Genomic DNA, 26,103 nt, shown 5'->3' on the forward strand with positions numbered 1-26,103 from the left:
AATCCCTCTATGATTGTCTCCCTTCTCTTTCAGCCTTGAACCCTGACTTTACTGCTTGCCAATCAGCCACAGCCAAAGTGCTTGCTCTGAACCTGGTTTAGCCTTTATGGCTTATTCCACAGATGAATCTTGCTGATTTTCATTAAATTTTTCCCACATTTCCTCCTACTCTTTAGTTTTCTCATTTCTCTATTTTTTGACTAATTTGAAATATCTCTTTTTTTGTCCCACTTCTTTTTTTTTTCATACTGTCTTATTCTCATTAAATTGTTCCTATCTTCTGTGTCCAGATGCCTCCAGTTCATCTTCCCCATGAAATATTCAAAGCCAGCTTTCTTTATATTTTCCTATTACACCCTTCTCTCATCGTCGTCTCCTTGTTTTGTCATGGTCAAGCTAGGCTGTTAGCTGGAGGGAAGGAACTGGCCAGTTACCCACTCATCCTTTGGATATTCTACAGAAAATAAACAAACAAAAAATTACAGTTGATTTTTGACTAAAGGCATGAACTGGGGGAGAGGAATGTGAAAAATACAGCAAATAGGGAAACTGTAAATTGAACGAAGAGGAGAGATAGAGAAAATGGTAGACAGGTTTGATTACCTGGAGTGAAGGTCATAGCAGAAGTGCAATGAGTAAAGTTATTCAAAGTCTGAAATAATTACAATTCATGATGTAGCATGTTAATTTGACATAAGAATCAGTTATGAATGACTAATACAACACATGCCCACATGAAATATGTTCTGCTTTTCTGCACTTACAGTGATTGTCATGAAACCTAATCTGTAAAAGAATAGGAAGAATAAGCAACGCGTATTGAAATTTTCATCTGCATGATCATTATTAATACTGCTGACTTATTTCCATTAGCCACACCCTAATTAGTTTCTGCATACTGTGTGAGCACTTATTTTCATGGTTGAATTGTCTTATATATGAAACCAGACTAAATTTAACTACTCTTTTAAAATTAAAATTGTATAATAAAATCCCCAATACACTATTTTGCCAATGTCATTCTTAATAACTTTTGAATTCCATTCATTGGGCTACTTGGGAGAGTAATTCCTCTTCTCATAATGGTTTCCATTCTGAATTTTAAAGTGTTATACCCTTGACAAGTTTTTATGTAAAATGCATCATTATCCTTCATTTTTAAAGATGTTATTGCAAAAGTTAATGCTATTTTTGTATGTAAGTAAGACTGATAAAACTAACAGCTTTATGTTTTGAGAAAATTTTTAAGGAAAGGATAAAAATATAGTAATGAATATCTAATTTTTTTCCTTCCCCATGTGATATGAGCATGTTTAAATTAATGTACTTAAGATAATATAATCAACACACTCACCTTCAACAGTTATTTTTTATTATTAGATAGTTTTGTTACATTTATTTCTTAAGTTCTCTGGAAATTGTTTAGATTATGGGCATTATGCACAACAAATGCACATATTATCACATATCTAGTCATGGGGTGAAGATAGTGAGATAAACTAATAAGGATGGAACTTACTTAAAAAAAAATAAGGCTGTATTTTTAAATAAAGCTCTGCCTAAAATGCCATAAATCTGTGTCACAGCTCTCATCTTTTAAACATATTACTCCCAAATCCAAACTTTCCTAAGTTTGCTTTCATCCCTGTTGTCTTTTCAAAGGTCAAAGTAAGCTAAATAATTTGCTTTAGGGCCGCCCCATGGCTTAGTGGTTAAGTGTGCCCGCTCCGCTGCTGGCGGCCGGGTTCTGATCCCGGGCGCGCACCGACGCACCGCTTCTCCGGCCATGCTGAGGGCGCGTCCCACATACAGCAATTAGAAGGATGTGCAACTATGACATACAACTATCTACTGGGGCTTTGGGGGAAAAAAACTAAATAAATAAAATTATTAAAAAATATATAATAATAATAATTTGCTTTAACAAATACTGCAACCACACTCTTCCCTTGTACCTTTAGGTTTCCCCTCCACTCATTGAGAGGGATGGCATCAAAGGCAGAAGCTTGATTGTTGCCTCAGCTTCTACCAAGAGGACTTGCAAATTTTCATACCCAGGAATAAGAGTCATTGATATTTCGAAGTGAGAACCGAACAGGTGAGAAAGAGTAAAAGCATCTTAGGTGAACTCTGTTTTAGGCTCTGATCCAATATGTTGTGTATTTTATCTTAGCAAACAATTTGTTTTCTTGCTAAACATTTATCTTGTGTTGCTTGAATTAAATTGCTAGTCTACAACAGTTAATTAGAGCAACTGTTAAGGTTTCTTAGCCTTTATTTTGTAAAGTCTGTTCCCACGATACCAAAAACTCTCTCCCAAGTTTATTGTAATTTTATAGACTCCATAATAAATTACATAAATGTATATGGAATTTTAGATATATATAAATAATACAATACAATACAGTATAGAATTATATACTATAGTATATATGAATATATAATTTTATAGTACATATACATATGTATGTATATATAGATGTATACATTTATATATGGAGGGAAGAGAGATTTACCAATTATAAGCATAATAATTATTACAAATCAAGTGAAGATTTCCTTTCCTCCAGGATTATATGTTTAATTGAAGGATTGATGAACTTTGAGTGAAAATATATTGCTTTGTCTTCCATCCAGCTCAAATCTTGTCTAACTGTCCGACATTGGGCATATCATTGAACTACGCTATGTCTAGTTATCATTTTTTCTAAAATAAACCTTCCTATGAAAGTATTGTAAAGATGAAATGAACTTATGATAAATATACTTTAAAGGACGTTTAACCATTGTACAGATGTAAGGTATTTTACTTCTTTTAATTTACATATCTAGTATTTTAGCCTGTTTTCCATTCTTCATGCATACCCTAGACTCTCCTGTCTCAGTTCCTTTATTGGAGTTTGCATAACCCGGTGCATAGCCCAGTATTTGAGTCCATGACTAATGTGAAAAGCTCCTAAGACCTCCCAGACATCTTCTTAGACTGTGGGATCATGAATCATAATCCTCAGATCTATAACTCTCTAGATGTACAAACTTGTCAATTACTTAACCTCTCAATTTGTCCTCTGTAAAATGAGAAAATAATATAACCTATTTATACAGTTGTGTAAGATTTAAAATCACTGTGTATATGAAGTGTTAATAGTGTCTGGCACAGAGCAAGTATTAAATGTATTATCTACTACTAATAATAAATATTGCAATTATCATTATTATTCTATCTTACTATACGCTCCAGCTAAATAAAGGGTACAATTTTTCCCAGAACATCTGAAAAATCCCCTTCTTGTGTGTTTGCTCATGGATATTGTTACTAGATATCATCTTCATTTACTTGTCTGCTTACCCATTGTCCTGACCATTACTCGATGAGAAACTCTTTCCAGAAAAAATTCTCAATTCCTTGGATCAGAAATCATCTCTATCTCCTATTTTCCCATCGAAAGCCACACATTTATTATGACAGTCACTCATCTGCTTTGTTTTGAAGTGGTCATGTGTGTTTCTCCAGGCAGAATGTAAATTTCTATATTTGAAGAATACGTCAAATTGATGTTTTTAGTTCACAGTGTTTAGTACAGTGCTTTAAATAAAGTAAGTGTTCAAAAAACATTCGCTAATTTAAATTTCAATAGCGTAATTAGGTTGCAGCAATTATCAATATCAAACAAATTTCAAACTTTTTTTATTTTCTATTGTGTAGTTTGAAATGATACTGTGTGGATTTGCAACCTAAACAATATTCCAGGAACTAATAAGATTTTTTCCTATCTTTAGTTATAGAATTTCAATATGCCATATTTTCCATTTTTGCATGTCAGGTGTCAGTTTCATTCACTCATGACTCTCCCTTTATAATTTCTTTTATATTTTGTAGTGAATTGTTCATAAACATGAAAAGCTGATCAATAAAATTTAGTACTAAAATGTGGTAAGAGAAAATATTTTTTCGATGTTCAAACTAGTGAAGTGATTAATTTATTTCATAACCACCTAAAATGTAACCCAAAGTAGATGTCTTTCCCCAGTACTATCACAAAACTTATAGAAAAAAAATATTTTGGGGGGCCAGCCTGGTGGCCTAGTGGTTAAGTTTGCTCTCCACTTTGGTGGCTGGGGTTCATGGGTTTGGATCTCAAGCACAGACCTACGCACTGCTCATCAAGCCAAGCTGTGGAGGCGTCCCACCTACAAAATAGAGGAAGATTGGCACAGGTGTTAGCTCAGGGCCAGTCTTCCTCACCAAAAAAAAAAAAAATTTGACAGAAGACTGTTAGTCTTACCAAAAATCTACCTGCATTTCCCTGCTCTCATATGTTTAGGAGGGGGTCACATAATTAATTCTTGCTATGGACATTAGCCAACATATTTAGTACTTCTGAACCAAGGCAAATATATGGTTTACTGGTTGATAAATACACGTATTTGCCAAATCCTCTTATCTAAACAGTTAAGAGATGGTGGAGTTAGAACATGCAAGCAACCTGAATTAAAGGAGCATCATGCCATACAGGAGAGTTACTCAACCACCATCTATCTGTCTATCTCTCTCTCTATCTGTATCATTATATATATTCTTTTAAATCATCAAACTATGAAATACACACACACACACACACACACACACACACACAATTTTTCTTGTCATCAGCACTAAAATCTCAGGGTTTGCTTATTATTGCATAAGCCCAGCCTATTCTGACTAATAATACTGACTAAATAAATTAAATGACAAAAAGCCTTTAGCGGGCATATATTTTCAGGAATGAGAACATTGCAGATAAAGCCCTTCTCTTTGTTCTAGCCATTTCCACATGTTTGGTTAATAAAATATTTTTCCATCATGAGTTATAGTATATTTCATTTGTATTTAAGTACTTTTTCTTTATTTTCATTTTCATTTTTGGTAGTGAAACCACTGTTCCCCAAAGCAGGTTCCACCAAGTGCCACATCTATAGTATGTTAATAAAGAAATTTCTAAGGGGAGAAATACCCTACAGAATTTGCTAATCTTATTTGTGGAGCATCTCTTTAGGTCAAAATTTTTATTTTCAAAAATAAAACTCAATAAAAAAATAGATGAGTAACTTCTAAAACAACAGATTCTCAGTTAACCCCGATGCCAACTCAATTTTTTTTCCTTTGGCTTTTCACCTGACATCACCAACTCAAAGAGGTCAATCCATCTTAAAATTTTCCTAAAATAAAGATCATTGGTAAACAGTATGTACTTTACTGAGAATTTTATCAGATTGAAGAAGAGTATGTTTATTTCAGACAACACACTAGCGAAAGTTTTCTTTCCTCAAGAACCTTTCTCATACATGCTACCCCTGGTTTTCTATCTTTTTTCCCTCCTTTATTTTGGGCTCTCCCACCCTCCATCACATAGTCCTTAGATTTTTGATCTTTTCTTACTTTTTGCTCAATCCAGATGGGACAAATTTAACCCTTACCTTGTACAGAGAAGCTCAACAAATTTCTCTAAAGCCTGGATTCCGACAGTATATACCGAGTATATAGCAAGTACGGAACAAATTGTTTCTTTTCTTAAATGGCAGTGGTTCCTCTCGTAACGAATGCTGATGAATATACCATATTCTCAATCTCCTTACTGTTAGATAGCCTGGACTCATGGACCAGTTTATTGGACTCTTTTACATCCTTAAAATGTCAGTTTAAATGTTGTCTCTTTTTAAAATACTCCTCAGAACCCTTACGTCTTTCCCTGTCCTATTAGGTTTTATTGTGCATCTCTCAATTAGCAATTACTCCACAAGGTAGCATAAATTATTCTACTCAATTGAAAACTGTAGAACCACTGAATCATTTAAGGGAATTTTCCATCCTATAAGGTAATAAGAAAGGAAAAAAATAAGAAGTGGTTACATTCAAATAAAATGAGAATCAAGCATTGAGCATTGAATTTAGCAACTGAAAGTCATTAGTGGCCTGGAAAACAGTGACACTGGTGGAGAGGTGGGGGGTAAAACTCTGATTGGATTTGGTTTCATAGAGAATGAGAGGAAAGAAGAGAAAGAGAAATCTACGTGAAAAAAAAAAAGACTTTTAGCAATCTCCTCGCAAATTGGAGCAAAGAAATGGGTTGTTATCTGACAGGAAAAGTGGGGTCTCGTGAAGGCTATTTTAATGTTGAAGACATAATAGTGTGTTTGGGTGATCATGGGAAAAAATCCAGAGTGAAAAAACAAAATAGATGACATAGAAGAAAGAGGGGAAATTTGCTGGAGGAATGTCCCTGAGTAAACAGTAGGTCAAGTGCAGAACTGGCTTGAGTTAGGAGCGCACACTAGTTCATCCAAGCAGATTGACAGCACAGCGGAGGGTATGTGGTTTCAGAGCTGGCCAGACAGTAGAAATCTGTAAGAGTTTTTTTTTTCCCTTACTTTTTTTTAGTGAGACAAAAAACAAGCAATCAGCTGAAAATGTGATTTGAGTAAACATGGTTGGGTTTAAGCACAGAGGAGAAGCTATCAAATGGTCACTATTTAGTGGAGTGAAATACGGTAATTTTGGGGCAGCCTTGAGAGCGCACTTGAGGACGCCAATCAAGTACACAATAAAGTTAGTCTGTGATTGCTTTTGTTCAGCCACACTCAGATGCCAGGGTGCAGGTGGAAAGTTGATTTAACTAAGGATGTAGTCCTCTCAATAAAGCACAAAGTAAGAGAAGATATCGTTGACACACAGAAAGTGAAAGACAGTAGTAACAATGGATTGGAGGACAAGTTGAGTGGAAAGATTTTTGAGTTGGGGTATGTGTGGGGTAAAGAGTTAGATAGAGTTTGATTAGGGAATGGAGTCCATGTAAGGTGACATTATAGAGAAATTCATGAAAGTGCTATTATGAGCACCATTGTTGATGCTGTTTTATATAGGGAAGGAGTTGTCAGATATTCTCATTTCATGGTGTCCGTTCTTTCCTACTATTTATTTTTCATGGTACTTCAATCAAAACAACACAAAAGACAGGGGCCAGCAGGTGGCACAATGGTTAAGTGTACACGCTCTGCTTTAGGGGCCCGTGTTTGCAGGTTTGGATCCCTGGCACGCACTGCCGCACCACTTGTCAAGCCATGCAGTGGTGCATCCACGTAAAGTAGAGGAAAATGGGCATGAGTGTTAGCCCCAGGGCCAATCTGCCTCAGCAAAAAGAGGAGGCTTGGCATCTGATGTTAGCTCAGGGAGAGTCTTCCTTACGCACACACACAAAAAGACAAAAAATAAAATTAAAAAAACCCTAAGAGTTCCTTTTAATAAACAGTTATGTCCTAATAACTTCATAAATATTTGTGTTCTAACAACTTAGTAACCTTTTGAAAAAATAATACACATAAACCGATAACATTTATTTCATCCTTGAATAACCACAATTCCTTTGCATGGGATGTGTGTGCCTATTGGGCAGTGCACAGCTTCTGTTTTTTTAGATTTTATTTTTTACAGCAGTTTTAGGTTCACAGCAAAATTGAGGGGAAGAGACAGAGATTTTGCATACACCCTCTGGCCCCACGCGTTCGTGGTCTTTCCTACTATCAACATTCTCCACCAGAGTGGTACATTTGTTACAACTGATGAACCAACATAGACAACCCATAATCACCCAAAGTCCATAGTTACTGTTAGGGTTCACTTGATGTTATACATTCAATGAGTTTGGACAAATGTATAATGAGGTGTATCCATCATTATGGCATCATAGATAGTATATCGACTGACCTAAAAATCCTCTGTGCTCTGTCTATTCATCCCTCCCCTTCCCCACCTCAACTCCTGTAAACCACTGTTCTTTTTACTATCTCCTTAGTTTTGCCTCTATTAAAATGTCTGACGGTGGAATCATACAGTACGTAGCCTTTTCAAGTTGGCTTCTTTCACTAATCGATACGCATTTAAGGTTCCTTCGTGTCTTTTCATGGCTTGATAGCTCATTTTGTTTTAGTGTTGAATAGTATTCAATTGTTTGTATGTAACAGTTTATTTATCCATTCACCTACTGAAGGACATCTTGGTTGCTTCCAAGTTTTGACAATTATGAATAAGCTGCTATAAATATTCATGTGCAGGTCTTTGTGCAGACATAAGTTTTCAAGTCCTTTGGATAAATACCAAGGAGCTTGATTGCTCTATCATACGGTAAGAGTTTGTTATTTGCATATTTGTCACTGTTCACTACTTTTTGCCCTTGTTCTTTATACTTATTTTTATCTTCCACTCTTTTTCTGCCTTTTTTGGTTTTAATTGAACATTTTATATCATCCCATTTTCTTTCTTCTTTTAGCATATCAGTTGTAATTTTTTTTTTTTTTTTTTTTACTTTTTTTAGTGGCAATCCTGGAGTTTGTGATATACATTTACAGCTAACTAAAATCCACTTTTAAATAACATTGTATTATTTCATAGGTAATTTCAGTACCTTATAGTAACAATATCATCCTAATTGCTCCCTCCTGTCCCTTGTATCATTGCTGTCATTTACTTCACTTATATATGAGCATATATAATCATATACAGTCATGGGTTGCTTAACAATGGGGATACATTTGAGAAATGCATTGTTAGGTGATTTCATCATTGTGTGAACATCACAGAGTGTACTTACACAAACCTAGATATTATAGCCTACTACACTCCTAGGCTATATGGTACTAATCTTATGAGACCACTATCTTATATACTATCCATTGTTGACCAAGTGTCGTTATATGGGGCATGACTGCATATATTCATAAGATATATCCATAAGCATATGTTATTGAATTTATTTGTTTTATTTTGAACAAACTATTATCTGTTAGATCAATTAACAATAAGAAAATAAAAGTTTTTAGTTAACCTTCACTTACTCCTTCTTTAATGTTTTACCATTTTCATGTATGTCTGAGTTTCTGACCTATATTATTTCCCTTCTCTCTAAAGAACTTCTTTTAACATTTTTGCAAGGTATGTCTACTGGCAACAAGTTCTCTTAATTTTTATTTGTCTGCAAAATTCTTTATTTCTCCTTTGCTTTTGAAGCATAATTTTGCAGAGTTCAGAATTCTAGGTTGAATTTTTTTTTCTCTCAATAATTTAAATATTTCATTCCACTCTCTTCTTGCTTTCATGGTTTCTTAGGAGAAATCAAATGTAATTCTTATCTTTGTTCGTCTATAGGTAAGATGTTATTTTTCCTCCGGCATTTTTCAGGATTGGTTCTTTATCTTTAATTTTCTGTAGTTTGAAAATTATATGCCTAGGTGTAGTTGTTTTTGCATTTGTCCTACTTAATGTTCTCTGAGTTAGAAAAAAACACACAAACAAAAATGAGCCACCAGTTGAGTGGGCTTCAGGGAAAACGGTATCTTCAGAGAAAGACAAAATTCACAATAGAGCAAAATGTTGACAGGAGCGTTCATAGTAGACACTGAGAATTTGGGAAACTTTGAATCCTAATGGAACAATGAAAAGGTTTCAAGAGTGGGGGAGGAAGAGGATAGGTGGAGTGACAGGAACATGAAAAGCTTATGAGGATTAATGAGAGTCCGTGAGATGGGATTCACCTGAGATTCTACAACTGCCTATTGTAACTGACATGAATAGAAATAAAAGTCCTAATGATGTTGGTGGATTCAGTGCAGCTAGTGATGGTGAGACTGTGGGTGAAAGGGTTGGTAGAAGAGTGAGAATCTAGGGTCTCTCTTGACTCCAGTACGTAGAAACAAGTAGGTCTGAAAATATAGGTTATTTCAACTATATTCATTCTTTCTAAATCACTGATGATGATGGTAAATGGTCTAGCACAGACAAGTATTTCCATCCAGGATGAGAGCTGATTCGTCTGCTCTGTTAGGGAAGGGCCAGCTTGCACAAAGTTCACAGGTTTCCTCTTGACCCTTGTTGATAAGATTGAGCACCTCCAAGAAATCAGGATGTTACTGTGATATTGAGACCCCCTTTTACTTTTTACCCTTAATGAAGGAAAAGGACAGACTAAGAAAAATGTCTTCCTCCCTTGTATAAGTGTCCTCCTGATCTTCTTGGATGTGGGTAGACATCCTAGGAGTTGTGGTCTTAGCCTGAGAATGGGCTTACTCTTGACTCTTGTTGGGGAGGGGCGTGATTTGACTGAAGAGTGTTCTGACTCTCTCTTGACTCCGTGGATGGAGGGAAAAGCTGATTGGATGATGGAAAAAAATTACATTATTGGTAGACTAACGTTAGTTATTTAGAATTGAAATAAATGGAAAGGAAAAATTACTCATTTTCCTATTCAATTTTCTCATTCATAGAACAAGCATGATTTTTTTGAGTCTTGAAATTCATAGCAATAGGGAAAATTTATATTCTATGCACATTTTTAAAAAACTGACACTGAAAGAAACTTCATCTCTGTTTTTACTCCAAAATGTATAGAGCAGAAGTGAAGTATATTAAAAGTATTACTGTCAAAGCTAGGCAAAGGAAAATAAGCGTAGAGGTAATATTTTTAAGAGGTGTATCGAAGCATTTTTGGTGAAAAATTTTGCTGCTGGCTGAGATGAACACAATATAATTTACAAGGTGATACTAATTTACTGTACTATATTGAGAAGATGAGTGATGTGGATTTAAGGGATTCCATCTCAGTTTAATTCAATAGTTCAGGATCACTCAGTGTTAAATTCAGATTCCTGCTAAGAAAGACTATATTGGTGTCTCTTGACTATTACAATTTTGATCATTTTTTAAATCTTTTTATTTATTTATTTTATTTATTTATCTTTTATTTATTAAGCTTTATTTTTATCTTTTCCAAACTTTCTCTTTTTTCACTTCCTTATGCTTTTTTATTTTTCTTATTCCTGTCATTATTCTTTATATATACATATTAATGTAGTTGTATCTTACTCTTCTATCATATAGAACTCCTAAGATATCTCACTATCAGTCTTATCAACTAAATTTCTCATTTAGATTTTGTAAAAACATGTTAATGCTAGAAATTTGAATTAAGCCTGCTCTGCTCTCATCTTCAGCTTGGCTTAGAACTATGATAAATTATTCTGTTAGAGGTTATGACCTTCAGACTTGTGAACTTTCATAAAATCAAAATCAAGACAATAATTCTATCTGATGATCTGGAATTAAAGGAAAAACATGTGGGAAATGATATGAAAGTATTTCCACTTTACTCATATTTTTTCAAACTTTTTCTGGTCTTTTTTTTTGAGGAAGATCAGCCCTGAGCTAACATCTGATGCCAATCCTCCTCTTTTTTTCTGAGGAAGCTTGGCTCTTAGCTAACATCCATGCCCATCTTCCTCCACTTTATATGGAACGCCGCCACAGCATGGCTTGCCAAGCGGTGTGTCGGTGCACGCCCAGGATCCGAACCGGTGAACCCCAGGCCACCGCAGCGGAGCACACGCACTTAACTGCTTGCGCCACCGGGCCGGCCCGTTTCTGGTCATATTTTTAATGCATTAAAAGAAGCAGCAATAGAATGATCTCTCTGAGACATGAGATATAGTTAAAATATAATAAACATAAAATAGTTACATTGCAAGTGAACTTTCATTTTAGGTTTAATATATTTAGTAACAATAAAAAAACAAAACCAGCAATATGTATGTGTATAGCGATATAGATATATATGTGTATAGTTATAGATATACATACTAGATATTATAACAACATCACAAATACCTTCATGAAATATCACTATGATGGGTCAGATAATTTCACAGATTCTCTTTTTTTTTTGTGAGGAAGATCAGCCCTGAGCTAACATCTGATGCCAATCTTCCTTTTTTTTTTGTGAGGAAGACTGGCCCTGGGCTAACATCCGTGCCCATCTTCCTCTACTTTATATGGGACACCACCACAGCATGGCTTGACAAGCAGTGCTTCGGTGCACACCCAGAATCCGAACCGGCCAACCCCGGGCTGCCACAGTGGAGCGTTCACACTTAACCGCTTGCACCACCGGGCCGGCTGGTCGTTAAACAAAATAATTACCTGAGACATTCAAATTGAGAGCTGATTCTAAATGATAAAGCTTTAACACTTTTGAATAGCACTTTTGTTCAAATAAACGAAAATATTTTAAAGAGTTCCAAAATTGAATACTTGCAAATAATAGACTCAGGATGGGTACCTGACACCCAATGATAAAATGAACGTTAAATGTTGTACATCATAATATAATAAACTAGAATGGTGCACTGTATTGCTCTCATGTGAAATCCCTGGGTTCATAATTCCACCTCAATATATTTATTCAAAATTATAATTCTTACTGTATACATTGATTATGTGCCCTCTACCAATGTCTTTAAAAATGAATAAAGAAGGAAAGAGTAACAGAAACACAGAATGAAAACCAAGCCGAGTAGAGACTACTCTTGTGGTAACAGAAACAGACACTGCTTTGCTTAGCGTTGTGTCACTATTATAATCCATTCCAATGTGATTTATGAAAGAGATCTCATGGAGGAAGAGATGTACAGATTATATTGTGGTGCCTTAATTAAGCAGTTTTTCAAAGAACAAATGCTTCTTGTGCATAAAAATCTTTCCTTATCTGCTCTTGCAGGTTTGTAGTTTTTTGTATTTATGAATATGTTTTCATAAATATGTGCAAATTTATTGTTGAAATTATGGTATTTTATTATTCTCCCTAATACATATCACCGTAATTATTATATGTGACACCAGGAAGCAAAACAGTATTCTAGCTATTTTTTTTTAATTTTTTGTTTATTGCAGTAACACTGGTTTATAACATTGTATAAATTTCAGGTGTACATCATTATACTTCTATTTCTGCATAGATTACATCATGTTCACCACCCAAATACTAATTACAACCCATCACCACATACATGGGCCAATCATCCCTTTCGCCCTCCTCCCTCCCTCCTTCCCCTCTGGTGACCACCAATCCAATCTCTGTCTCAATGTGTTTGCTTGTTATTATCTACTACTTAGAGAGTGAGATCATACGGTATTTGACCTTCTCCCTCTGACTTGTTTCACTTTGCACTATACCCTCAATGTCCATCCATGTTGTCACAAATGGCTGGATTTCATTGTTTCTTATGGCTGAGTAGTATTCCATTGTGTATCTATACCACATCTTCTTTATTCATTCGTCCCTTGATGGGCACTTAGGTTGCTTCCAAGTCTTGGCTATTGTGAATAATACTGCAATGAACACAAGGGTGCATGTATCTTTACGCATTGGTGTTTTGAAGTTCTTTGGCTAAATACCCAGCAGTGGAATAGCTGGATCACATGGTAGTTCTATCCTTAATTTTTTGAGGACTCTCCATACTGTTTTCCATAGTGGCTGCACCAGTTTGCATTCCCACCAGCTGTGTATGAGAGTTCCCTTCTCTCCACATCCTCTCCAACACCTGTTGTTTTCTGCCTTGCTGATTATAGCCATTCTACCAGGCGTGAGATGATATCTCATTGTAGTTTTGATTTGCATTTCCCTGATAGTTAATGATTTTGAACATCTTTTCATGTGTCTGTTGGCCATCTGTATATCTTCTTTGGAGAAATGTCTGTTCAGGTCGTTTGCCCATTTTTTAATTGGGTTGTTAGTTTTTTTGTTGTTGAGCTGCATGAGTTCTTTATATATTTTGGAGATTAACCCCTTATCAGATGTATGGTTTGCAAATATTAGGTTGTCTTTTCGTTTTGTTGATGGTTTCCTTTGTTGTGCAAAAGCTGTTTAGTTTGATGTAATCCCATTTGTTTATTTTTTCTATTGTTTCTCTTGCCCGGTCAGACACGGTGCTTGAAAATATGTTGCCAAGACCGATGTCGAAGAGCGTACTGCCTATGTTTTCTTCTAGAAGTTTCATAGTTTCAGGTCTTACATTCAAGTCTTTAATCCATTTGGAGTTAATTTTTGTGTATGGTGTAAGGTAAGGGTCTACTTTCATTTTTTTGCATGTGGCTATCCGGTTTTCCCAACACCATTTGTTGAAGAGACTTTCTTTTCCCCATTGTATGTTCTTGGCTCCTTTGTCAAAGATTAGCTGTCCACAGATGTGTGGGTTTAGTTCTGGGCTTTTGATTCTATTCCATTGATCTATGTGTCTGTTTTTGTGCCAGTACCATGCTGTTTTGGTTACTATAGCTTTGTAGTGTATTTTGAAATCAGGGCGTGTGATACCTCCAGCTTTGTTCTTTTTTCTCAGGATTCCTTTAGCTATTCGGGGTCTTTTGTTGTTCCATATAAATTTTAGGAGTCTTTGTTCTATTTCTGTGAAAAATGTTGTTGGAACTTTGATAGGGATTACCTATTTTATCTAATAGGTATATCATCTATTATTGATTTTGTATTGCATCTAGATGTAGCAACAGTTGACTTGAAATCTAAGAAGTATTATGTAATTTATTACTCTCAACAAAGTAAAAAACAAGTAATAGGAAACAAGTTAGTCAAATCCAAGAAATACATTTTTGGATATGACACCAAAAGTAAAGTAAACAAAAGCAACAGTAAACAAAGGGGACTACTTCAAACCAACGTACTTCTACACAGCAAAGGAAACCATCAATGAAATGAAAGAAAAGTCTATAGAATGGGAGAAAATACATGTAAATCATATATCTGATAAGGGGTTAATATCCAAAATATATAAAGAACTCATACAACTCAATAGCAAAGAAACAATCTGATTGGAAAATAGTCAGAGGAACTGAATAGACATTTTTCCAAAGAAGACATATGAATGGCCAGCAAGTACATGGAAAGTGCTCAAAATCTCTAATCAGGGAAATGCAAATCAAAGCTGCAATGAGCTATCACCTCACACCTGTTAGAATGGCTATCATCAAAGACAAGAACTAACAGCTCTGGAGTCAGACAGACCCAGGATGGAAACTGCCTCTGCCACTCCCTGCTGTCATATTTTGAGCCAATAATTTAACTCAAAGCTCAGTTTTATCGTCTGTAAAATTGAAATAGAATGGTTTTAAATCAAATGACTGAAAGATCAATGACAATAATATCTATTCAGTGCTTGGAACAGCGTGTGATACAAAGTAGGTGCTCAACAACTTGCTATATATCATGTTTGTCATCGTCTTCTTTGTTGTCATCAACAAAGATGGTGGTCATCGCCACCACGTTGAGGAGAGTCTGCAAGAGCTGGCTCATAACTTTTCATCAAACAATGAAGTATCACTGAAACTGTATAGCTGCCATACGGAAAAGCTCGACCTATACTCTCTAATTTACAGATTGCTTCAGTGGGTTGTGTGTGTGTAGCTAAAAGCAATAGAAAATCCAGTCATAGTGGTCTAACAATATACAGATTTATTTTTATCATTTAAAATAATTTTTAAGCAATCCAAGGCCATTGTCACTACTCTAGGCAACTTTGTCTCCCTGTTTCTGCTAATCTTAATGTGCCGCTTTTTTTCCTCATGATTGCAATACGATTAGAGCTCCTCCTGGCATCAAATCTATAGTACAGATAGAAAGAATAAAGAACAAAGGTACAGAGACACAAGGAACAAAGCTTCATGAGCCAACAAACCTGTCCCCGTCATCAACTCGGCTGGGAGCTTCACCAGGGACTTTTGTCTCCACGTCATTAATAGAGCAAGGTCACATGACTAATTCTAGCTGGAGTGGAGTCTTAGAAGCTGACAAACGAGCTTTCAGCCTGTATTAACAGAATAAGGCAAAGGAATGGCTTTTGAGAGGTAATCCACAGTGTCTGCAGGCCAGGAGACGAGAGCAAGAGAGTAAGAGAACTGTCATATAGAATAGAAATCGGTTAGTCCATGGGTCTTCTTAATATCTGAACAAAATTATTGCAGCTTCTAGAAGCATTTTTCTGAACTGAATGGGCTGACTAAGGAAGAGATAGAGACTTTTGCCTTCAAAAACTTTAAAATGACAAAATATATAGCATTAATTAGTCTTAAATGCTGAGATTTGAAAATGTAAGTGGCCAAACAAAAGATCAAGTTACTTGGAGACGGGGCATTGCTGTGACCTGAATTTTGCTGAAATGATTCATTCACCCCCACGTCATGCAGCAGCAAAGCTCTCTTTCCCACATCCCCAGTAAGAGAGAACACCTAGAAAGAGTCTGGAGTCAGCCCAAACAAGAATGCTGTACTTTAGAAAAAAAAAAGAAAAACATAATATTTGGAAATTTGGGCATGGATGAGGTATTTCTACATGCATAAATAAAAAGGTCCAGTTAAACATTTCCACAACCGAAATTATACGTAAAACTATATCTTTCCCCCAGATAGCATACATGTCCATTGCGGTGATGACATTGTACTCATTAGGCTTGGTGAACAGGAAGCAGCCTAGAAAACGTAGAAAAACACATCCTATTCTTCAGGGAATCTCGCCCTAATGCCTTCACAACTTGGAGAGAGAGGAGTTTGGGATTAGTCTAAATTTATCTCAGCAATTCTGATGATTTAATTTCCATTACCAGTAATTGTTTGAGATTTGAGCACACACGAAAAAATAATAATAAGGAATTAAAGGAAGCTAGCTGATGATGGAGTGGACCAGAAGTAGGCATGGCGGAATTCCTAGGAAAAGTTTCCTCGATTCAAAGAAAGATCTACAGGAATATATAATATATGATCTGTATTTCCTCTGGACATTTTTGTTTCTGAATGTGATATATCTTAGTGTCACATTCCTCTTGCTACCATGAGGGAAACTAGGCTGATATAAAATCTCATATATCATATGTGGTAAATGAAGAGAAGAGAAGGTGGATTTTTAAATGATGTCATTAAGCTCGAGATTTAGCTAATCATGAAAGTTCTCTATCACTGAATTTCCTTTATTAGTCAAGATACAGAACAGTTACATACCACAAGGCTTTGTCATGTTGCCCTTTTGTAACCACACCCCCCTCTCTTAAGTCTTCATCACCACTGCCATGCCCTAACCCTTGGCAACCGCTAACCTGTTCTCCATAACTAAAATTTTGTACCTGGCTCTTTTCTTTCAGATTAACCCAAGTCGTTATATGTGTCAGTAGTTTGTTCCATTTTATTGCTGAGTATTCTATGGTATGGCTGTATCAGTTTACCGTTTATCCATTATAAGATACCTGGAGTGTTTCCAGCGTGGGCTATTATGATTAAAGCTGCTATGTACATTTGTGTTCAGGTTTTTGTATGAATATAGTTTCATTTCTCTGAGACAAATGGCAGTAATTTTCCTTTCCTATTCTTTCAATAGCTGCAGGATATAAAAGATATTCCCTGTTTCATTCCTAATATTAGTGATTTGTGTCTTCTCCTTATTTTTCCCAGCCTGCCTAGAAATTTATCATTTTTACCAATTTCTTTTGAAGAACCGGTTTTTTGTTTTATTTTCTCCACTGTTTTTCCTATTTTCAATTTTATTGATTCCTGCTCTCATCTTTATTATTTCTCCCTTGTTCTTGATTTCGGGTTATTGTGCTCTTCTTTTCCAAAGTAATTAAGTGAGGGATAAATTATTGATTTGAGCCATTTTCTCATTCCTTGTGTACGCATTTAATGCTATGAATTGCCCTCTAAACACAACTTTAATTACCTCCTGCATATCTTGATATGCTGAATTTTCAATTTCATATATATATATATATATATATATATATTTACTTTTAGACCTCCTCTTAGACCCATGGATAATTTAGAAGTGTATTGTTTTAATTTCCTCATATTTGGATATTTTCCTGTAGTCTTTCTGTTACTCATTTCATTTGCTTCCATTATGGTCACAGAATATTCTCTACATGATTTTAGTTCTTTCAAATTTTTAGAGGTTTGTTTAATGGTCCAGGCTATAGTCTATATTGATGATTATTCCGTGGCTGCTTGAAAAAAAAAATTTATTCTTTTGTTGAGAGGAGTGCTCTATGTAGGTCAGTTATGTTCTGTTGGTTGATCTTGCTGTCCAAATCTCCTAAATGTTTGCTGATTTTCTGTCTAGCAGTTTTACCAGTTGCTGAGTGGAGGGTGTTAAAGTCCCAAACTACAACTGTAAATTTATTTATTTCTCCAGTCAACTCTACCAGTTTTTGCTTCATTTATATTGAAACTCTATTCTTTGGTATGTATATATCTCAATTATTATATCTTCCTGATCAATCGATCCTTTTTATTCTTATATAATGCTCTTCTTTGTCTATAGTAATTACCTTTACTATCGCCTACTTCATTGAATATTAATAAAATTTCAGTTTTTAAAATTAATATTTGTGGGGCAGGCCTGGTGGCATAGTGGTTAAGTTTGCAGGCTCTGCTTCGGTGGCCCAGGGTTCGTGGGTTCAGATCCCAGGTGCAAACCTACACACTGCTCATCAAGCCATGCTGTGGCAGCATCCCACGTACAAAGCGGAGGAAGATGGGCACAGATGTTAGCTCAGGGACAATCTTCCTCAAGCAAAAAGAGGAAGATTGGCAACAGATGTTGGCTCTAGGTCAATCTTCCTCAACAACAACAACAAAAAAAATTAAATTTGCAGATTTTCCATTTTTTTTTTTTTTTTTACTTTCAATATACCTATGTCATTGAATTTGAATTTGAAGTGAGTTTCTTGTAAACAGCATATAGTTGGGTCATGTTTTTAAATCCACTCTACAAGTCTTTGTTTTTTGTTTGCTAGATTTAGACTATGTATGTTTAAGATAATTATTGAGATGTTAGAGCTCTGTCATTTTATTTGTTTTTCATTTCTTTCCTCTGGTTGTTGGTTTTCTGTTTCTTTTTTCTTGGCTTCCTGTGGGTTACTCGAGCATTTTTTTGAAAACTATATATATATTTAATTACAGTGTTTGTTAATGTATCTCTTCATAGTTTTTAAAATAAAAATTTGACTAATCCACATTTCTAAATCATGCTGGCTAGTACAGGGAAGTATAGCTCAATAACTAAGAAACTGAGGATCTAATTCACAAAGGGTCACTCATTCTCACTTGAGCCAATGGATTATTCTTGAGCACACCTCACATTTTTCAAAAGAAATCTTACAGAGATGACTGTGGATACATACAGATACTTGATTCCTGCAGACCCCTGACTAAATCACCCACTAAACTAAGGGCAAGACATTATCCTTTCAGACATGTAAAGATAACATTCATGTTTCTTCCACATGTCAGTTTCAATTTGCACTTATAAAACAATATGATGCAGCCATCGTTTTAGTTAGTAGAGTATAATAATTACACATCAGGAGAGCTTTCATAGAAGCCTGTAAAGACATAGATTATTTATTTTCCCACAGGCCATGAATCTCAGGACTGGAAATTAGACTGATGTCCACCTCATATCCTATGTCAAAACAGGTCATTGATCCCAATATTCATTCTTCCCTTTTTCTTCAACTTGATGGGCAAAAAATAAAGTCTATATTTATAGGTTCCGTTGAATCTAGTTTTGACCATGTGACTCAATTTTCTGGCCAATGGGATGCAAAAAGAAGTGGTGTTTATCTTTCAAGAAGGTGTTAAATAGGACAGCATATCCTTCTACTTTCCTCTCTCTTTCCAACTGGTTAGATTGCTGGTTGGAGTTTGAGCTGGTGCAGCTATTTTGGAGAATGATGTAGAATCCATTTGATGAAGTCCAGACAGCAACATAAAAGGCACTTGGATTCTGAAAATTGCGGTCCTGGACTTACTCTGTTTATATGAGAAAAAACCTTCTATCATTTCAAACTATATTTAGTTTTTTATACTACTAGTAGCTGAATAATAATGCTAATAATTAATATACTTCCCAATGCTAATTCCATTGTAAATGCCTCTTCCACATTGAAACTCATATTATTTGGATAAAGCTTCTACCAACACTCATTATTGCTGTAGTTATTTAATATTTAAAAACTATTATCATGTTACTTCCTTGTTTAAAGCACTTCAATAACTTGCAAATTACATTATGATTGAGGCCAAATTCTTCATATGACTTTCATCATCCTGTATGATCAACTACTGCCTGCCTCTTCAACTCTGTAAGTTTAGTACACTTTTTCATGTTCCCTCTTTACCTCTTTATGTTCTAAATATAACACTGTTATCTTTGTTCATTATTTATGTCATATTACAGTCTTACACATATCTTTTCCTCATCATCTTGTTCCTGCTAAGGACTCTCCTGACAAACTCCAAATTCTTCCCTATCTTTTAGCCTTTATTTAACTTTTCATCCTTCAGTTCTCAATCAAGTATTTCTTCCTTAGAGAAATCTTCTTGATCTCTTGTTTCATCTCATATTCTTTTATTTTGTACTTTCACTAAAATGTGTTTCTTTACCCCAGTATTGTATAATTTTTCAATTCATGTCTGTATCCTCCTGTTAAAATATGAACCCGTGAGTGCACATGGGAATTTTTTGTTAGTGTTGGTACCCAGAACAACACTTAACACATAGTAGATGCTCAATAAAAGTTTTTAAATAAATGAATAAAAAAAAAAAAAACTTCTGGACATTTATCTTTAGAAATGGTGACTTTGGCACTTGGCTTACTAACTTCTTCTACACAGCATGTAGTGTAACATACTTTGATAGCTTAATATCACTGTGGAATACCCATCCAGCAACTTTGTCTCTCTTCTTCTCAAACTACTATTCAGTAATTTTCTTTCCCATTCTACTTCAGTTATCTAATATCATCATCATCATGCTATGGACATTGATACCCCCAAAATGTCAGCCACTGAACACTCTCTGAATACAACCTCCTATTCATCTTTCTTTCTTAATTATTTCTACTGTCTTGTACTTGACAGTAGTGGTACTTGCAATCTGCTGACTCTCTATGTTTTGAATTTCCAATGCCTTGAAATTACACTACAAATCGTTTCTAAAATACTTCAGGACATATGTCAGGAAAAAAATACAATCCTAGATTTTACACCAACTGTTGGTGTTGTCTGTGACAGCTACTAAGCTGCTGACAGGCAATGGAGAACATCACACGTCAAATGGGGCTCTGGTATTGCCCAGACATCTAACATCCTTAAGGAATTTATTCATTGATTCTCCATCTAAAAAAGATTAACCCTGAGGCCCCACTCTGTGGCGTAGTGGTTAAGTTCCACGCACTTCACTTTGGCAGCCCTGGTTATGGGTTCGGATCCCAGGTGCAGACTTACACCACTTCTCAAGCCATACTGTGGTGGTGACCCACGTATAAAATAGAGGAAGTTTGGCACAGATGTTAGCTCAGGGCTAATCTTCCTCAAAAAGAAAGAAAAAAAAAAGATTAACCTAAAATCCAGGTGTATGATTTAGAATGCTCTCCACTAAATACAAGAATTATATGTGGATTAAATAGTGAGATAATAAGCAAATAGAAATATTTCCAGGTTTCTAATTCAGTTACTGCAATGTCATAAAGAAATGAGGTTCTTTCTATTCTGGCATCTTCAGCCTTGATATTGTCTTCCCTCACGTTTGTGAGATGTCTTCAGTAGTTCTAAGCATTGCGTGAAGATAGCACGATATCCAGCAAAGAAAAGGGGTGTTTCCCTCTATGCAAGTATTTGTATCTGCAAGGAAAACCTTTCCCAGAAGCCAACAAGCACACCTTCTCTCAGGTTCCAGAGGGCATAATTGGCACACATGTGCATCCCCCTACTAGTCATTAGCAAGAAGAATGAGACCAGAGTGGTCTGTTAGATGATCCAAGATCCTTTATGTTGGCATGGGGTGGTAAATACTTTCCCTAAGTAAATAAAAGGGTGATCAACTCCATAAAATTGATGCTTTGTTAGCAAAAAAATAAAATATATGGCTTTTGATGGGCAAATAACAGCAGGGAAGTGGTGTCACAGAAGTTAAGGAAGCAATAGTTTGAAGAGGTAGAATCCAATTAACTAAATACAATGGTTCTGATGTAAAGTGATATATAGAAATGGAAAAAATTGCATTATCAACATGAAAATCATTCATAACCTTTGCAAAAGAATTTTTGTGGAATAATGAGATCATGCAGACTTGGAAGGAATGGTTATAGTGTCTCAAAAACAACTCTTCCTATAAAATGGTATTGTCCAAGCCTAACTCTGCCTGACCCTAACATCCTCTGCTTTAAGTCTTAAAAGAAGAAGGAGGAAAAAAAATTAAATGGAGCCTGTAATACATATAGTGATTAAAATGACAACATTTGTGTGTGGATCTTAAATAGAAAGACTTAGTGTAGGCTTTTCATGAGCTACTCTATTGGAGTTCAGGAAAATAACATAAAAATAATCCATTGAAAAGAAATGTTAGAAATAATGGTTGTTTTTGCTTTGGATGGAAATGCAATTTATATGGCATCCAGTGGAATTTACTAATGTCTCACATTTATCCTGAAAGACAGATCCTTCTTCTACAAGACAACAGATGTATTCCCTTGAGGTTATTCTGCACTTTCTGTGTGGTGAAACACAGAGACTACTTTAAGAACTGATGTGAGGGAGGGAGTTCACTTTAGGGAAGGTCTAGTGTTGAACAGTGTCTTAGAAAAAAAGAAAGTAATTTAAGAAATATTGTGAATATTCATAATATCACATGAACACATGCAATAATTTTCAGCTCCATAACTAAGCGTGCTGTTATCTCTCTTTCTAACGTAGTTAATATGTCACAAAATGTTCTGATACACTGCAGGGTTACCAACGCTGTCTTTAATGTAACATTTTTCTTTGAAGGACTGAAACCAAGTGGTTTCTCCAGGGTATCATAAATCTTAGTTTTCATTTAGAATATAGAAACCATAAAGAACATAAAACAATATTTAAGCCTCAGAGAAGACCAATTTCCAATACAAAATGGGATTGTTATGACAGTAAAGGAATGAGCAGATGAGAATAGGAACACTCCAATTTACACAAGGCTGCCAGAAACAAAACAAAGGAGACATAGGAGACCCAGGGATCATACACGATAGAGCAGTGATCAGAAAACTGAAATGGTCCACGTGGACTTTTCAGTTTTTCATCCATCTGTAACCGAAGACTATAGAATATCAAGATATAAATGATATTGCCAAAGACAGATACTCAAATTATTTTTAAATTACATATAGATATTGAAACTTTATATGAATTAAGTTAAGAAGTCATCATTTTAGGTAAATATATAATGGAAATAATATGGTTTGACTAAGCTTTGAGGTAAAATAATTGCATGGAATTAAGCCATAATACATTATAATTCCCTAATTACATACAACATCTTTAAACTTTTGAAGCCATTAAAGCATAGCAGGAATTTAATGGGATATCTAATTTTGTGCACATCTATTGCATGACTCATTTCTTAGAAGTTTTTGTGAGTCTAAGTGTGGGTAGGGAACTTTTGGATTGTTTATATCTCAACAGTATGTTATTGTTCCATTTCTATATATACCCCGGGGATTTGCAAAAGTAATATAGATGAATTTTCTTACAAACATCAAAGAACATCTCCATTAAAATATTTAAAAACAAGGAAAGTTTTCTGTATACCTCTACTGTGTTAAACAGCACAACAAAGACATCAATATATTTCAATGCTATCTTACTGAAAATAATGAAAATTTATTAAGTAATAATTGACTTAATTACCAAAAATTACAGGTAATCATCTAATAAGTACACATGATATACGAGGTACTCTTCTGAATGTTTTAGATGTTTAACCCATGGCATCTTCATAATAACTTTATGAAGCACTGACTCTTGTTTAAAAGAATTTTGTAGATTCGTTAACCAAAGCACAAATAGCTTAAGTCACTGACTACAGTGAGGAGCTGAGATTTGATCCCAGAGAGGCTGCCTACAAAGAGTTTGTTACTTTGCAAACTTGCTTGCGCATTGTTCTGTTTTCACGGACCAGTAGGTCAAGTTACTATTTTTATCTAAAATATTTTTGCAGACAGTACTGGTGTAGTATGTAGAAATGATGTAAAAGTATTAATATGATACAATTTAAGGATTTCCTAGAAACAAAAATTCCTTTCCTCCTCTTTCTCTTTTCTTTTCTTTTTTTTTTCTTGTGAGGAAGATCAGCCCTGAGCTAACACCTGTTGCCAATCCTCAACATTTTTGCTGAGGAAAACTGGCCCTGGGCTAACATCAGTGCCCATCCTCCTTTGCTTTATATGGGACGCCGCCACAGCATGGCTTGATAAGCGGTGTGTCGGTGTGCGCCTGGGATCCGAACCTGCGAACCCCGGGCCTCCAAAGCAGAGCGAGCGCACTTAACCGCTGTCCCACCGGGCCGGCCCATCCTCCTCATTATTTTTATTCTCAATCCGTTAATAAATGACTAATTCTGCTTGTTTAAAATAATAAGTAAAATAAAAATGCTTATGGTTGAGGAAAACCATGCTGTAATTAATCACCTATCCTTTTGATTAAAGTTCTTAAAATGTGTCAAAGGACTCTTGGAATCAGAATTACCATGTGTGCTAATTATTGAAACAGTTCTCGACATATCTCATATCACATTTCTGCTGGTGGAAAACTGAAAATGGTTATTAAACAAGCTTTCAGGTAATATATATGCACTGTAAAATTTCAAACTTTGGCTCTAATGTGAATTAATTATGTCTTTTCCTAAAAATAAGACTTGGGGTAGGCATAAAGATATTGGAACCCTTAAGTTGTTGAGCTATGATTCTACTGAAGATGGAAGATAGTGTGTACAGAAGACATGGGAAAATGGTAATAGATTCTTGCATAGTTTAAAATGCCACCGAGGGATGTCATTGACTGAATGAGGATGATTTCAAATCATTAACTTTGCGTCAGAATTAAATACTCATAAAATATTGCAAAAGATCAACTGTTTATTCTGAAATGTTGAGAATAATTATTTTTAGATTTCCTTTACCAAAAAATACAGTATTTAACTTAATCCATATCAAAATAATTGAAAATTGGTATTAATTTGATTATTACAAGCCAAAAGCTATGAAAATACATTTTAATAAATGACTCTTTTTGACGTTTTTGTAAAATCATTGTGTCTATTACTTTAAATATCTACATAATTGACTGGCATTTTAAAGTCTTCGATATACACAACTTCTTATTTTAAATTATCGCTGGAAACAGAATTGCTTGCATTTTGAGAATTTTCAAAAGCCAAACCAAGGCCTACACATATTTGAATTGCCCAACACTAAAAATTGAAATAAAAAATGACTATTTACAAAAGCATAAAATTGTATGGGAAGGAGGTAAAGCGAAGTAAAAAGAAAAGGCAACAGATTTTAAAATTCCTTTCTTACTCAAATGATCCAATTTGAGCTGGAATACAACCCATGCAATCTGCAGGGTGCCAGTAAGAAACAGAGCAGCAGATGAGTAGGAATTGACATCTGTGGCTTGGGAAAAAATTTGGCAAGGAGAGGAAAAAACAAGTAGTTAAAGGGCTCTAAATGGCCATAAAAATGTAGTCTTCTGAAAAACAGGGCAGTTTCGATTTTTATTTTTATTTTCTTCCTCTATTAAGTAACACATATTTGGCAATATAGCTATAAGGGAGAAGTCAAAATATTCATTCTGAAAACAATACATGCACGCATTTTATGGAGGATAGAAACACAGACTATATTTTTATAGGGAGTAGATCATTAAAAATATTTAATGTAAATCTGCAGTACTTTGGAAAATACATTTCAGGTTCCATTAATGACACTCTTGCAAAACTCATAAGATTGTACTGTTCAAGAACAATCTTCTGAGGTTTACATAATTCTTCACCTCAGAAAACAAAGCCTGTGAGAACAGCTGAACACACTGCCTTTACGCTAATCTCTGTGAGTTATAATAACTAGTAAATTATCAAGAGGAACAAGAGAGAGCAGAGACAGTAAGTCTATACAGGGCCTGTGATTACTGATATAATTTTAAGTCTTCAATTAAAATAAAATAGACAATGCACAAATTCATTACCACAACCAAAAGTCAGGTTGTCATCAGTTGAAACCAAATGCCTGAGAATACATGCATTTGATGGTAAAGAAATAGACACAGAAATGCTAAAGCAAAATACTTTTCTTCTGTGATATTAAATCAGATTTCTCTTTATTTATGAGTTTTAGAAACAACTTAAAAATACAGCAGGGCCGGTCCTGTGG

Source organism: Diceros bicornis, chromosome 29, assembly GCF_020826845.1.
Source record: "Diceros bicornis minor isolate mBicDic1 chromosome 29, mDicBic1.mat.cur, whole genome shotgun sequence".
NCBI lineage: Eukaryota > Metazoa > Chordata > Mammalia > Perissodactyla > Rhinocerotidae > Diceros > Diceros bicornis.